Genomic DNA, 13,373 nt, shown 5'->3' on the forward strand with positions numbered 1-13,373 from the left:
CAGAATTAATTAATTATCATTTTGGGCTTTCACTCCACTTATTGGCACTGATTAAACTGTGTCTTGTATCCTGCTGTTTTTTATGATCGTTTCCTCACTGGCTTTGTGATTAGAAAGATGGGGTCCAAACGTCAACTCCTCCAATTACTAGCTGGAAGTTCACTAAATTTCTTTCACTTATTTCTTCTTCATATCTCCAAAATAGTGATAATAAAAACTAGATCATAGGACTAAATAGGATGAAATTAGAGAGCACATGCAACAAACAGTATGTAGTTCCTGAAACTTAATAGTTATGCAATAAAGAGCAGATAAATGTTAATTTTTAAAAAATTTTTGTATGGTTCACAATGCTAAACACTAACATATGTTATAGTAAGCAATAAATATATACGTGTATATATACAAAATATTAATATATATTATTAGTAAATAATATATGTGCATATACACATATATACATATATATGTGTATGTATATATGCACATATATATTGCATACCTATTAAACAGGTTACATAGATAAATACAAATGTAAATGTATAAAGGTATAGATATATGTGGATATGCATATATACATGTGAAGACCTGTTTTATGCATATATCTATATCTCTAGCTGTCATCTCTCTATCTTTATTCTGCATTTATATAACTGTGTAACAAGTTTTCATTATATAACAAGATCAATAAATTTATACTCTCAGGCAAAGGCTGCATGAAATCTCTGGTTCTATCTATTGTCTTCTTTGATACATTGATGCACCAGGTCTAACTGTGCTCCAATAATTAATAGTGTACAGGGATGGTATCTCTTCCTCCAGGACTTTACACCCATTTTTCTCTTGCCATGTGCTAAAGAAAGTCTGTTTCATTGAGTATTAGCAGGATTTCCTTTGCAAATGGGCCAGAAGCTGCCAAATTACTAAGAAAATTTAAAACTTTAGTTCATGGAGTGATTTTAAATATCACAGCACTCAATGTTCCCATGGCCTACTAGATTGTAATTGTTTTGTTGTTTTATTTTTGGAAGTTCATGAATTATGGAAAAACATCCTAAATCCTCTTAAATCATGTCTAAAATGCATTACACATTTAGTCTGCATGTAGAATAACTTATTTTGAATGGACATTAATAAAGAAGACCTTTTCAAGAAGATTGATAACAGCACTATTGACATATCATTTATGAAATTTTGTTCTTGCTTCAATTTGGAGAGCTATTGGCTAGAATTACCCAAAGATATGAAGCTGTATACGTAAGTGAGTGCAGGTATATATTCTTTATATGAGGAAATCTTAAATCTGGGTATCCTATAAATTCTGGCCTCTGAGACCAAATTGTATACACTTGAGTCCCAAACAGATTTCATTGTGTATAATGATCTCCGAAGCATGCAATCCTATATATGTCTGTGTGTGTATGTGTGTGTGCTCATGTGTGTGTGTTTCAAGCTGTACACAGTGATATATTAAACCAGACATACTTCCTACTGGGAACTGAAGCCTCAAATAGTACATAGATAGTTCAAGAAGTACATCCTGTATCCTTTGGTATCTGAAATTATGCACCCTGTAAACAAGTACCTGAAATCTTGCACCTCAAACACGCTATTACCTGAGGCTCTACCTTATGTACACATGGGTGCCTGAAGCATTCATTCCATTTATCCTAGTTCCTTTATATGCTAGAATCCAAAGCTATAAAGACAGGGCTTTAGATCTTTATTTTATCATTTTTCTCTTTCACCTGGAGGTACAGTTTTAAGGACTTATATTTAAACATGCATATGTATACAGGGCAACAATTTAGGATTTATTTCTTAATTGACTTTTATTTTTTTTTTTTTTTTTTTTTTTTCTAGTGCATACCACAGTGTAGAACATAATTTTATTGCCATTTCATTTACAATCAAATTTAATATTTGAAAGGAATTCCAGTACTTCCTTTTTAATTTGCTATTTTTCATTTATTTTTCTCTGAATATAGTGTCTTTTGAATGAAAAACAAATATGAGAAACAGAAGTTCATTTACATTTTTTTTTTTTTTTCCATTTTTATTGAGATTGTTCAGATACCATACAATTATCCAAAGATCCAAAGTGTACAATCACTTGCCCCTGGGTACCCTCATACAGCTGTGCATCCATCACACTTAATTTTTGTTCAATTTTTAGAAACTTTTCATTACTCCAGACAAGAAATAAAGTGAAAGATGAAAAAAGAAAAAAAGAAAAGGAAACTCTAATCCTCCCCTATCCCTAACCAACCCCCCTCAATTGTTGACTCCTAGTATTGATATAGTACGTTTGTTACTGTTTATGAAAAAATGTTGAAATACTACTAACTGTAGTATATAGTTTGTAATAGGTATGTAGTTCTTTCCTATATGCCCCTCTATTATTAACTTCTAATTGTATTGTCATACATTTGTTCTGGTTCATGAAGTGATTTCTAGTATTTGTACAGTTGATCATGGACATTACCCACCATAAAGAATCAGACGATACCACCAATGTCAAGTGTCTAACATGCCTCTCCTATCCCCCCCTCTTATCTGCATTTACCTTAGTATATCACCTTTGTTACATTAAAGGAAGCATAATACAATGATTCTATTAGTTACAGTCTCTAGTTTATGCTGATTGCATCCCTCCCCCAATGCCTCCCCATTTTTAACACCTTGCAAGGTTGACATTTGCTTGTTCTCCCTCGTAAAAGAACATATTTGTACATTTTATCACAATTGTTGAATACTCTAGATTTCACCAAGTTACACAGTCCCAGTCATTATCTTTCCTCCTTTCTTGTGGTGTCTCACATGCTCCCCATCTTCCTCTCTCAACCGTATTCATAGTTACCTTTGTTCAGTGTACTTACATTGTTGTGCTACCATCTCCCAAAATTGTGTTCCAAACCACACACTCCTGTCTTCTATCACCCTGTAGTGCTCCCTTTAGTATTTCCTGTAGGGCAGGTATCTTGTTCACAAAGTCTCTCATTGTCTGTTTGTCAGAAAATATTTTGAGCTCTCCCTCATATTTGAAGGACAGCTTTGCTGGATACAGGATTCTTGGTTGGTGGTTTTTCTCTTTCAGTATCTTAAACATATCACACCACTTCCTTCTTGCCTCCATGGTTTCTACTGAGAGATCCGCACATAGTCTTATTAAGCTTCCTTTGTATGTAATGGATTGCTTTTTTCTTGCTGCTTTCAGGATTCTCTCTTTGTCTTTGACATTTGATAATCTGATTATTAAGTGTCTTGGCGTAGGCCTATTCATATCTCTTCTGTTTGGAGTACGCTGCGCTTCTTGGATCTGTAATTTTATGTCTTTCTTAAGAGATGGGAAATTTTCATGAATTGTTTCCTCTATTATTGCTTCTGCCCCCTTTCCCCTCTCTTCTCCTTCTGGGATACCAATGATACGTACATTATTGTACTTTGTTTCATCTTTGAGTTCCCGGAGACGTTGCTCATATTTTTTCATTCTTTTCTCCATCTGCTCCTTTGTGTGTAGGCTTTCAGGTGTTTTGTTCTCCAGTTCCTGAGTGTTTTCTTCTGCCTCTTGAGATCTGTTGTTGTATGTTTCCATTGTGTCTTTCATCTCTTGTGTTGTGCCTTTCATTTCCATAGATTCTACCTGTAGGTTTTTTGAACTTTTGATTTCTGCCGTATACATGTCCAGTGCTTCCTTTACAGCCTCTATCTCTTTTGCAATATCTTCTCTAAACTTTTTGAATTGATTTAGCATTAGTTGTTTAAATTCCTGTATCTCAGTTGAAGTGTACGTTTGTTCCTTTGACTGGGCCATAACTTTGTTTTTCTTAGTGTAGGTTGTAATTTTCTGTTGTCTAGTCATGGTTTCCTTGTTTATCCAAATCAGGTTTTCCCAGACCAGAACAGAGGGAAGAAATATTCAGTATCTGGTTTCCCTGCGGGTGTGTCTTAGAAAATTGCTCCACCCTTTGATGCCTCGGGTCACTGTGCTTTTCTGCCCAGCAGGTGACGCCTGTTAGCCTATAATTCTTGACTGGTGTGAGGAGGTATGGCCGTGTTCCCCCAGGCTCTGGGGTCTGGTTCTGAATGGAAAGGGCCCCACCCCTTTCCTCCTAGAGAAGACAGACCCCTCAGGTGGAGGTCATTAGCATTTCAATGGTCTCACTCTCTGCTTGTGGTGTCTCCGCCCTTCCCCGAGTCACAGCCCTGGAAACTGAATATGACTGGGGCTTTCTCCACTGAGCCGAAAAAGAAACAGATAGTCCCCTTCAGACCCAGTCAAGGTGACCCTCCGGCTCTCCCAGGTCAGTGGTCACCTAAAGCCTCTGTCTGTTTTTTGGGGCTGCATACCTGTAGTGAGCAGTTCACACTCGCTACTTAAAACCCCAGTTGGAGCTCAGCTGAGCTGTATTCGCTTGCTGGGAGAGAGATTCTCTCTGGCACCACGCGGCTCTGCAGCTCGGGCTATGGGGGAGGGGGTCTCACGACTTGGATCCGCAGGTTTTACTTACAGATTTTATGCTGTGTTCTCGGGCATTCCTCCCAATTCAGGTTGGTGTATGATGAGTGGATGGTCTCGTTTGTCCCCCCGCAGTTATTCTGGATTATTAACTAGTTGTTTCTGGTTTTTTGTAGTTGTTCCAGGGGGACTGCTTAGCTTCCACTCCTCTCTATGCCGCCATCTTGCCTCGTTCTTAATTGACTTTTAAACCTCCACAATTTTCCGTGACTAATTAGTTCAGTTGGTTAGATTCTGATGTTAATGAAATCAAATGCGTGTGCTCAATTTCTCTATGAAAATGATTCCATACCTTCCGTTCTCCTTCCCTCCTTCATTTCTTTCCTTTCTTCTTTCCTCCCTTACTTCCTTTCTTCATCATTGTATCTTCTTATACAGACTTTCTTAATATTGTAGGCTTAGACATTTAAAAGAAATCTGGCAGGAAAATATGATTAGACATGCACAAATTAATAGAACTAGTGCTAAAATCTCTATAAAGTACAATCAAATCTCCTACTTCAGTTAAGTTCAGAAAACACATATTGAGGACTAGGTTCTAGTTAATGAGGACACAAAAATTAACGGTTGCCAAGTTATTCAAGATTTAATGATCAAGACAGCTCACTATACAAGAGATCATAATATTAGACTATCATAAGTACTCTAGTAGAGTTATAAAAATATTGCTTAAGTTCATACAAATGAAAGCTATAAATATTGATTGAGACAATGAGTGTAGCATGACATAGAAAATTACTCTTCAACAGATCTTCAAGGATGACCTGGAATTGGATAGATGGTAGTTACTCAATGTTCTTGGAAACAGCTACAGAAATTGCCTCTAGTTTGGGGTTTACAGATTTACCAGTTTGCCAGATTCAGCAATATATATTGCCAGAAGAGAGGTTAGATGTGGGGCAGTAAAAATAATGACAGATGCCCACTGGGATACAAAATGTAAAACCATAGGCATTGAGGGGGGAATTGTGGAAAGACGGTAAAGTTGAAAGCTTGAGAAATCAGTCCCTCCACCAGAACAATTATTAAGCAGGCATGAACTGTCTGAATCTACTATTCTGAAACTCTCCAGTCCAGTAGAACACTACACAGTATCCAGGTAAATTATGGTAAGTACCAGTAAATTGCTCTCTCCACATGACAGTTATCTTCACCACTCTTGTGGCAGGAAGCAGTGGGGTCTAGCCCCTGGTATAATTTGCTAATGCCAGAGAAGGATGTAAAATCTAGGTCCCCAAGATCAGGGAGGTGTGGCGTGCATGGCCCAATTGTCAGTCACTGCTTTCGATTAGCTGCTTTGGATTAGCTGCTTTGGACAACTGGGGGCCCGGCTCTGAGGGCAGCCATTGTTCCGACCCACCCTGGACAAAGACAGCAGAGGAGATTAAAGACCATGTGCTTCCTCAGGGCTGTGCAGGATGGTTGAAAGGCAGTATTTGCTCAGCAGGTGCAAGGCAAGAAAGTGCAGCTTTGGGGAACAGAGGGAAAAGTTCCTGGCACCCTTCCTGGCCCCTCCCTCATAACATCCCCAGAGCAGTTTGGAGCCTGCTAGAACTCTATTTGTGGGTCTGATCCTGTCAGGCTATGAAAGGCTGATTTAGGAAACTCCCCTCTGGTGTTTACCCCCTCCCAGAATTTGTTCTCTTAGCAAAAGCAGCTTAAAACAATGAAAGTGGTAAAAGAAACAATTGAGTATTGAGTGGGAAACTGGGCAGAAGGCTTACCTGCTTTAAGTCCTGCAGAAAAACACCCATGTGAGGGAGGAGGATTGTTTCCTAGGAAGTAGAGGGGGCATTCAAACTCCTGTAAACAGAGGTTTCCTAAGACCACCAGGAAACACAAGCCCAGGACAAGACAGGCCCAGAAAAGACAGGGAGGACCCTGTACTTTGCATTTGCTTTGCACTGACCCTCCTAACAGGAGGGCTGAACCCTGATGGAGAGCATCAGTCAATGCAAAGACAATTTGCAGATAGTGAAAGGTGTTTTTTGCTTGGATTTGCTTGGTCCTGACACTCAAGAAAATTTCTGTTATATCACCAGCTAGATAGAAACTCAAAAAACAGATATCTCAGAGAATAAATCCCAGAGCTCACATTTTAAAATATTAAAATATAAAGTGCAACAAAAGATTACAAGGCAAAGAAACAGGAATGATGATCCATCTAAAGGAAGAGGATAAAAATCCAGAAAACCTAAATAAAATAGGCCATACAGTGGACATACTGCATAAAGACTAAAAAAAAAAATGTCTTTAGTATGCTCAAGAAGATGAAGGAAAACGAAGAATAACTAAAAGATATCAGGAAAACTATGAATGAACAATATGAGAATTCAATAAAGAGAAATTTTAAATAGGTACTAAACAGAAATAATGGAGTGAAAGACCACAATAACTGAAATGCAAAATGCTCAGGAGGGTTTCAACAGCAGATTGGAGCTGGCAGAAGAATCAGTGAACTCAAAGACTAGACAATTGTAATGAATCAGGCTGAGGAGCAGAAAGAAAAAAGAATTATAAAAAGAAAAATAGCCTGAGACCTCTGTGACATCACCAAGTGCACCAATATAAGTGTTATAGGAGTGCCAGAAGAAGAAGAAAGAGAGAAAGCAGCAGAAGGAAAAGTCAAAGAAATGATGAAAGAAAACTTCCCAAACTTAGCAAAAGGTATGAATATGAGCACCCAAGAAGTGGTGACAACACGAAACAGGATAAACTTAAAGAAAAATAAACCCTGCTACCTACTGATCAAAGTGTCTAATGCAAAAGACAAGGAGAATGTTCTGAAAGGTGCAAGAGAGAAGCAACATGTTTTGTACAAGTGAGTCCCAATTAAATTGAAAAGCTCTCCCTCTAAGATTAGGTGCAAGTAAAGGATGCCTACTGTCAGCACTAAATTCAACATTGCACGGAAAGTTCTAGTCTGAATTAGGCAAGAAAAAGAAATAAAAGGCATCCAAGTTGGGAAGACAGAAAGAAAACCTTACCCATTTGCAGAAGATCCAACATACAGAAAATCCTGAAAAATCCAAGCAAATACCCTAGAGCTAATAAATGAATGCATTAAAGTGGCAGGGTAAATATTAACACCCTCAAATCAGGAGTGTTTCTGTACATTAGTAATGAACAATCAAAAGAAGAAATCAAGAAAAAAATTCCGTTTACAATAGCAACTAAAAGAATAAAATATCTATGAATAAGTTTAACCAAGCATATAAAGGACTTGTACACAGAAAACTACAAGGCATCACAAAGGAAAATCAAAGAAGACCTAAATGAATGGAGGAACATTTCATATTCATAGATTGGAAGACTAAATATTGTTAAGAAGTCAATTCTACCAAAGTGATTCACTGTAAAGCAATTCAACACAATCCCAATCAAAATTCCAACAACCTGCTCTGCAGAAATGGAAAAGCCAATCACCAATTTATATGGAAGCACAAGGGGCCCTGAATAACCAAAGCCATCTTGAAGAAGAAGTTGGAGACTCACACTTCTCAATCATAAACATACTAAAAACCTACAGTAATCAAAACAGCCCTGTAGTGGCACAAGAAGAGACATATGATCAATGGAATAGAATTGAAAACTCAGAAATCCAACATCAAATTTATGGCCAAATGATTTTGACATGGGTGCAGAGACTACTTAATTGGTAAAGAATATTCTCTTCAACAAATGGTGCTGGGAAAATTGGATCTCCATATTCAGCAAAATGAAGGTATACCTCTGCCTCTCACCATATACAAAAATCAACTCAAAATGAATCAAAGACCTAAATATAAAAGCCGTAACTATCACACTCCTAGATGAAATTATAGGGAAACACCTTGTGTTAGGCGATGGTAGACTTTATACCAAAAGGACAAGCTCAAAAACAAAAAATAGGTTAATGGGACCCCATCTGTTTCAGTTTGCTAATGCTGCCATTATGCAAAATACCAAAAATGAATTGGCTTTTAGAGAGGTGGTTTATCTGGTTACAAATTTACAGTCTGCAGGCCATGAAAACGTCCAAATGAAGGCATCAACATGAGTATGCCTTCACTGAAGAAAGGCTGTTGGCATCCTGAAAACCTGTTAGCTGGGAAGGCATGGGGCTGGCATCTGCTGATTCTGGGTTGTGTTCCAGCTCCTCTCTCAGCTCCTGTGCATTCTTGGTTCTTTCTCCCAGGACGTGTCTTTCTAAGTGCCTGGGGTTCCTGTTTTAGCATATCCTGGGGCAAACTCTGGACTTCATTTCTTAGCTAAAGGCCCTTCTGTCTGCATCTCCAAGCATGTCTAAGCATCAGTGTCAGAAAGTGTCTGGGTCTGTATGGCTTTTAAAAGTACTCCAATAAACTAATCAAGAGTCATGCTGAAAGGGCAGGGTCACACCTCCATGGAAGTAATCTAATCAAAATTATCACCTACATTTGGATGAATCACAACTCCATGGAAACAACCTAATCCAAATATTCCACAAGAATGGATTAAAACATGCCTTTTGGGGGGACACAATATATCCAAAGTGGCACACCATCAAAATTAAAAACTTTTGTGCATCAAATGACTTATCATGAAAGAAAAATGATAACCTACAAAAAATGCCAGGAAGTATTTGGAAACCACATATCCAATAAGGGTTTAATATCCAGAATATATAAAGAAATCTTTCAACTGAATAACAAAAAATAAAAACAACCCAATTTAAAAATGGGCTAAAAGCTTGAATAGACATTTCTACAAAGAAGATATACAAATGGTCAAAAGGTACAGGAAAAAAATGCGCAACATCACTATCCATTAGGGAAATGTAAATCAAAACCACAATGAGTTACAATTTCTCACCCACTGGAATGGCTACTATTTAAAAAATGGAAATTACAAGTGTTGGAAAGAATGTGGAGAAATAGGAACACTCATTCATTGCTGATGGGAATGTAAAATGGTGCAGCTGCTGTGGAAGACAGTTTGGTGGTTCCTCAGAAATTTAAGTTTAGAATTGCCATATGACCTGGCAATCCAATTTCTAGGTATATTTTAACTTCAACAGAATTGGAAGTAGGGACATAAAAAGGACAAATATTTTATGATCTTACTGACATGAAATAGAATAAGCAAACTCATGGAGTCAAGAGCTAGAATCTAAGTTACCAGGGGACAGGGTAGGGGTCGGTAATAGAGGGTTAAGGTTTCAAGTGCACAAGTTGCTAGTTGGGACAATGGAAAATTTTGGTAATGGATGGTAGTGATGGTAACACAACATTGTGAAAGTAACTTTAAAAAATGTGATAATGTAAAAACCTGCAAATTTATATGACCATAGGATTTTCTGCACATATATATATGAGTAAAAATTATGCAGGATTCTTTAAGGGATTAACTTAATCTTTAGTGTCCTAAATGATCTATAGTCTTTAAGCTGAAAAACAAATAAGTACAAAGTTTAGTTTTTTTTCAGGAACTGTATATTGCACTACAGAACTATGTGTGAAATTCAGCAAACACTTACCATCCTACAAGAACTGGCAAGGAATCTGAAGAAATTATTTTCACGGTATCACAAACTGTGTAAGTGTAGTCCTTGGGGAAATATCAGGTCTTTGTTGAATAAGTGTGATAACTTGAATTTCAATCAGATATCAATTTCCTGCCAAAGTATCATTTCTTTTATCTAATATAGTTACCTCCATGGCAAAACCTATTAGATTTAAAAGGTCAAAACTTTGGATGCTTCTGCTTTTATTTAATAAGTATTTAAATGAGCTGTTATTCTTTGGAACTTTTTTAAAGGGTATATAGACATTTTGTTCCTATACTAGTAGACTTATTTTCATAAACAAAGGTTTATTTCTTTATAGAAGACATTTGAATTTATGGATTATTACATTGTTACATCAACCAGCCCATGTGTACTGCCCTGTTCTGGAGCTGCCCTCCAAGTGAGGCAGGGAAAAACCAATCAATCCCAAAGCATCTTTACTCAGTAATTAGTAAATACCCTGAATAAGAAATTACTCTTTTTACACAATTTATCTCTTGAATCATTAACATTATATATTGTTCTGAACTGAAAGACTTTATTATATCCCAGGATTTAGGATTAGGATTTATGCTAACAAATTGTCATAGAAACAAAGTGTCTAGGTAGAATGAAAACTGGGATGTCATGCAATTTTTTAAAATCATTATGGGGAATAAGAGAGACTCTCTCATTTACAGAATTAACATGCCCAGTTTTGCTATACCAGGATAGCAAATAAGTTTTATTTCATATCCCCAGACCAATCAATGAGAGGTTATGGATAGAAGATACTCCAGCTACATACAGGTGTAGATGGAAAGAGCACTATAATCCATTAGGAATGTGTGCTATAGGTGTAGCAAGGGGTAGGTAGCAGTGAAACATTTGCAATTATTTGACATTCCTGAATCTGACATTGTAAGTTTATACAATTATGGTTGTTTGGTCAAATTGCAGCTTGATAATATGTCTAATTAGATTATTGGAAGTCATTTATCACTGACTTCCTATATTTTATTTCTTAAATAAAATGACTATAATTTTTATATTAATTTTAATTTTATATTAATTTTTATATTAATTTTAATCATGTTTGTCACATCTCTTGTGCTATGACATAATGATTCAGTCTGACTTCAGAATCTGCATCATTAGTTAACACACCAGACACCTGGTTGCCAGGTGATGCTGACTGTCAAAATTTAGCTTTCCACAAGAAAATCATTTTAAACCATGTTAGCCAAAGACAAATCCAAGAAACAAAACAAAACAAAATAAAAATACAGCTAGATTTTCTCATTGGTAGAAAGGACCCTGTAATTCAGGGGTCTAAATGATGGTACAAAGGTACATAGAGAACCAACGACAGAAAGAAGAATGTGTAGAGAACATAGAAGCATGATACCCACTTAGAGTAAGTCATAAATAAAATAATCAAGAAAACACCACTACTGTAAGGTATAGAGACAAAAGAAAAGACCAACTCAGCAAATAAAGAAATATTCCTTTCCTTATCAGTGAGAATAATTATGTCATTTCCCAGAGGACAGCGAATGAACTTGGTAGAAAGTCGTGTCCAAAGGAAGGAATATTGCAACGGGTACTGTGAGGTGAAGCTGTGAAAGCAGAAATATAAGGTGGATGAAAAGTTTTGAGCACAAATTAGATTTTATATGATATGATAAAAAGGAAAGACACCCTGTAAGTTCTTTTGTGGAGTGGCCAGATAAAATGCCATAAAAAGAAGATTGCTGTAATACCTGAGCAGAATTTGGATGAAACCAGTATTAGTCAACTTTTCAGTATAGTTGAGGAGAGGGACATGGGTTATATTTCACCTTTTAAATAAGAGGTCTGGGATAGTAAATAATTTAATATTTTAGCAGAAATTAGTTAAGAACAAAAATAAATACAAAAAAGTAGGGGTATTTTGAAGGACAGACAAGGATCTCTAAGTTACCTTTAGGTTGCAGTTTCTTCTAGTAACATCCACAGCCACAGTTCACCTAATCATGCCTTTTGCTTTTGATTATTCTCTGGATTTCTGGCAGGTGGGAACTTTAGGAAACTATTGAAAATGACCTGGGAAGAGGAGACAGGTCTCATTATAAGAGGTAAAGTAAATGTAATTTGGTGAAGAATTTGAAGTTGTTTTTAGAAGAAAAATAGTAAATTTTTGAGTCTAGAGAATCAGAATATGGTAGTGAGGTCTATGGCAATGTAGATGCTGTTAAGCAAAGAGATATTTTGTAGATACGAATGAAGTTTATTTTCATCACATATTTCAATGTACCTGGAACCACTATCTACTTATTATTATATACTCTTTAAATATAAATATTGTTTTTTATTTTAATTTTCAGGTTTGTTTTCTATTGACCATTGAAAATAAAGGTTCTGTGCATAGTGGAAAATGTGTGGGATTGCAAAACAGTTGAGAATCCTAGATTGAGTCCCAGCTCCCAAGCTAACTATCTGAGACCTTAGCCAGGGCACTCTCGTTATCTGGGTTTCACTTTCCCGTTTGGTGAAACTGGGAAATTAAACCAGTTTATCTCTAAAGTCTCCTAGACTCTAAATCAGGTTAAGTGATAAAAGTTTAATTATGAAATAAAATCTCATATAATGTTAGTGGTTACTTAATATATACAAATGAATAACGGGGTTTTTGTTTCTGATGAGATCATAAACAGAATTCAGGGGGTGAGTGTAGATTTGTCCATCTTTCTCATAAAGCTCCCTTCCTCCAGTGTCAGCATGGCTAACTGCTTAATTTCCTCCCAGTTAAATTCTCAGTGAAGCCTTCCCTGACCACGCTGCTTAAAATGGCAGCTCCCACACCCACAGACCCTCTCCTCCCCTGCAATAGTTGTCAATATAGTACTTAAAACTTTCTAACACACTGTACAATTTACTTATATACTTACTGTAAAGTGTACATTTGTGCAACATAGAATACATAAATTATGTCTCTGGAGTTGTGCAAGAGGGCTGGACCTGCCAGATTGGCAACTTGGACGCACCTGAAGAGTTTATTGCCAAACCAGCATGTACCAAATCAAGGAGATATGTGCATAGACATAACTCTCCATATCTTATCTCCCTCAAGGGCCATAAATGGAATTCAATTCATCTTGGAAGCCTAGACAGAGTAAGGGTCTGTCTATGCACAGAGGTGATCCTGAAGTCCTTCTCATAAAGGACACATGTACCATTTTGGAAAAACCAATAGTGTAAGAAATTTTCACAATGAGATACTGTCAGGACTTTATACAACCTCTCTTAGCCTCCCCAAAATAAGAAAAAGACTTCTCATGACCCATAAAACTAAGGGTAAGGGTGGAA

At 36.7% G+C, this 13,373-nt stretch overlaps 1 protein-coding gene across 6 annotated transcripts in view; it reads right to left on the minus strand.

Annotated features, from left to right (window-relative positions):
• The window catches only part of NDST4 (N-deacetylase and N-sulfotransferase 4), a 499,153-nt gene that overhangs the window by 349,361 nt on the left and 136,419 nt on the right, over positions 1-13,373 (minus strand). For 3 of the 6 annotated variants that reach the window (XM_037830542.1, XM_037830540.1, XM_037830538.1), the window contains 2 exons: positions 11,989-12,110; positions 4,812-4,936 (listed from right to left, as the gene is read on the minus strand). The exons of 1 other annotated variant lie outside the window; for it this stretch is intronic. The gene's annotated coding sequence lies outside the window, so the exon portion shown is untranslated. The remainder of the gene's footprint in view (positions 1-4,811; positions 4,937-11,988; positions 12,111-13,373) is intronic. 2 more of the 6 variants (XM_037830543.1, XM_037830539.1) reach the window with 2 other exon arrangements.

This window comes from Choloepus didactylus, chromosome 3 (assembly GCF_015220235.1).
Source record: "Choloepus didactylus isolate mChoDid1 chromosome 3, mChoDid1.pri, whole genome shotgun sequence".
Lineage (NCBI taxonomy): Eukaryota > Metazoa > Chordata > Mammalia > Pilosa > Megalonychidae > Choloepus > Choloepus didactylus.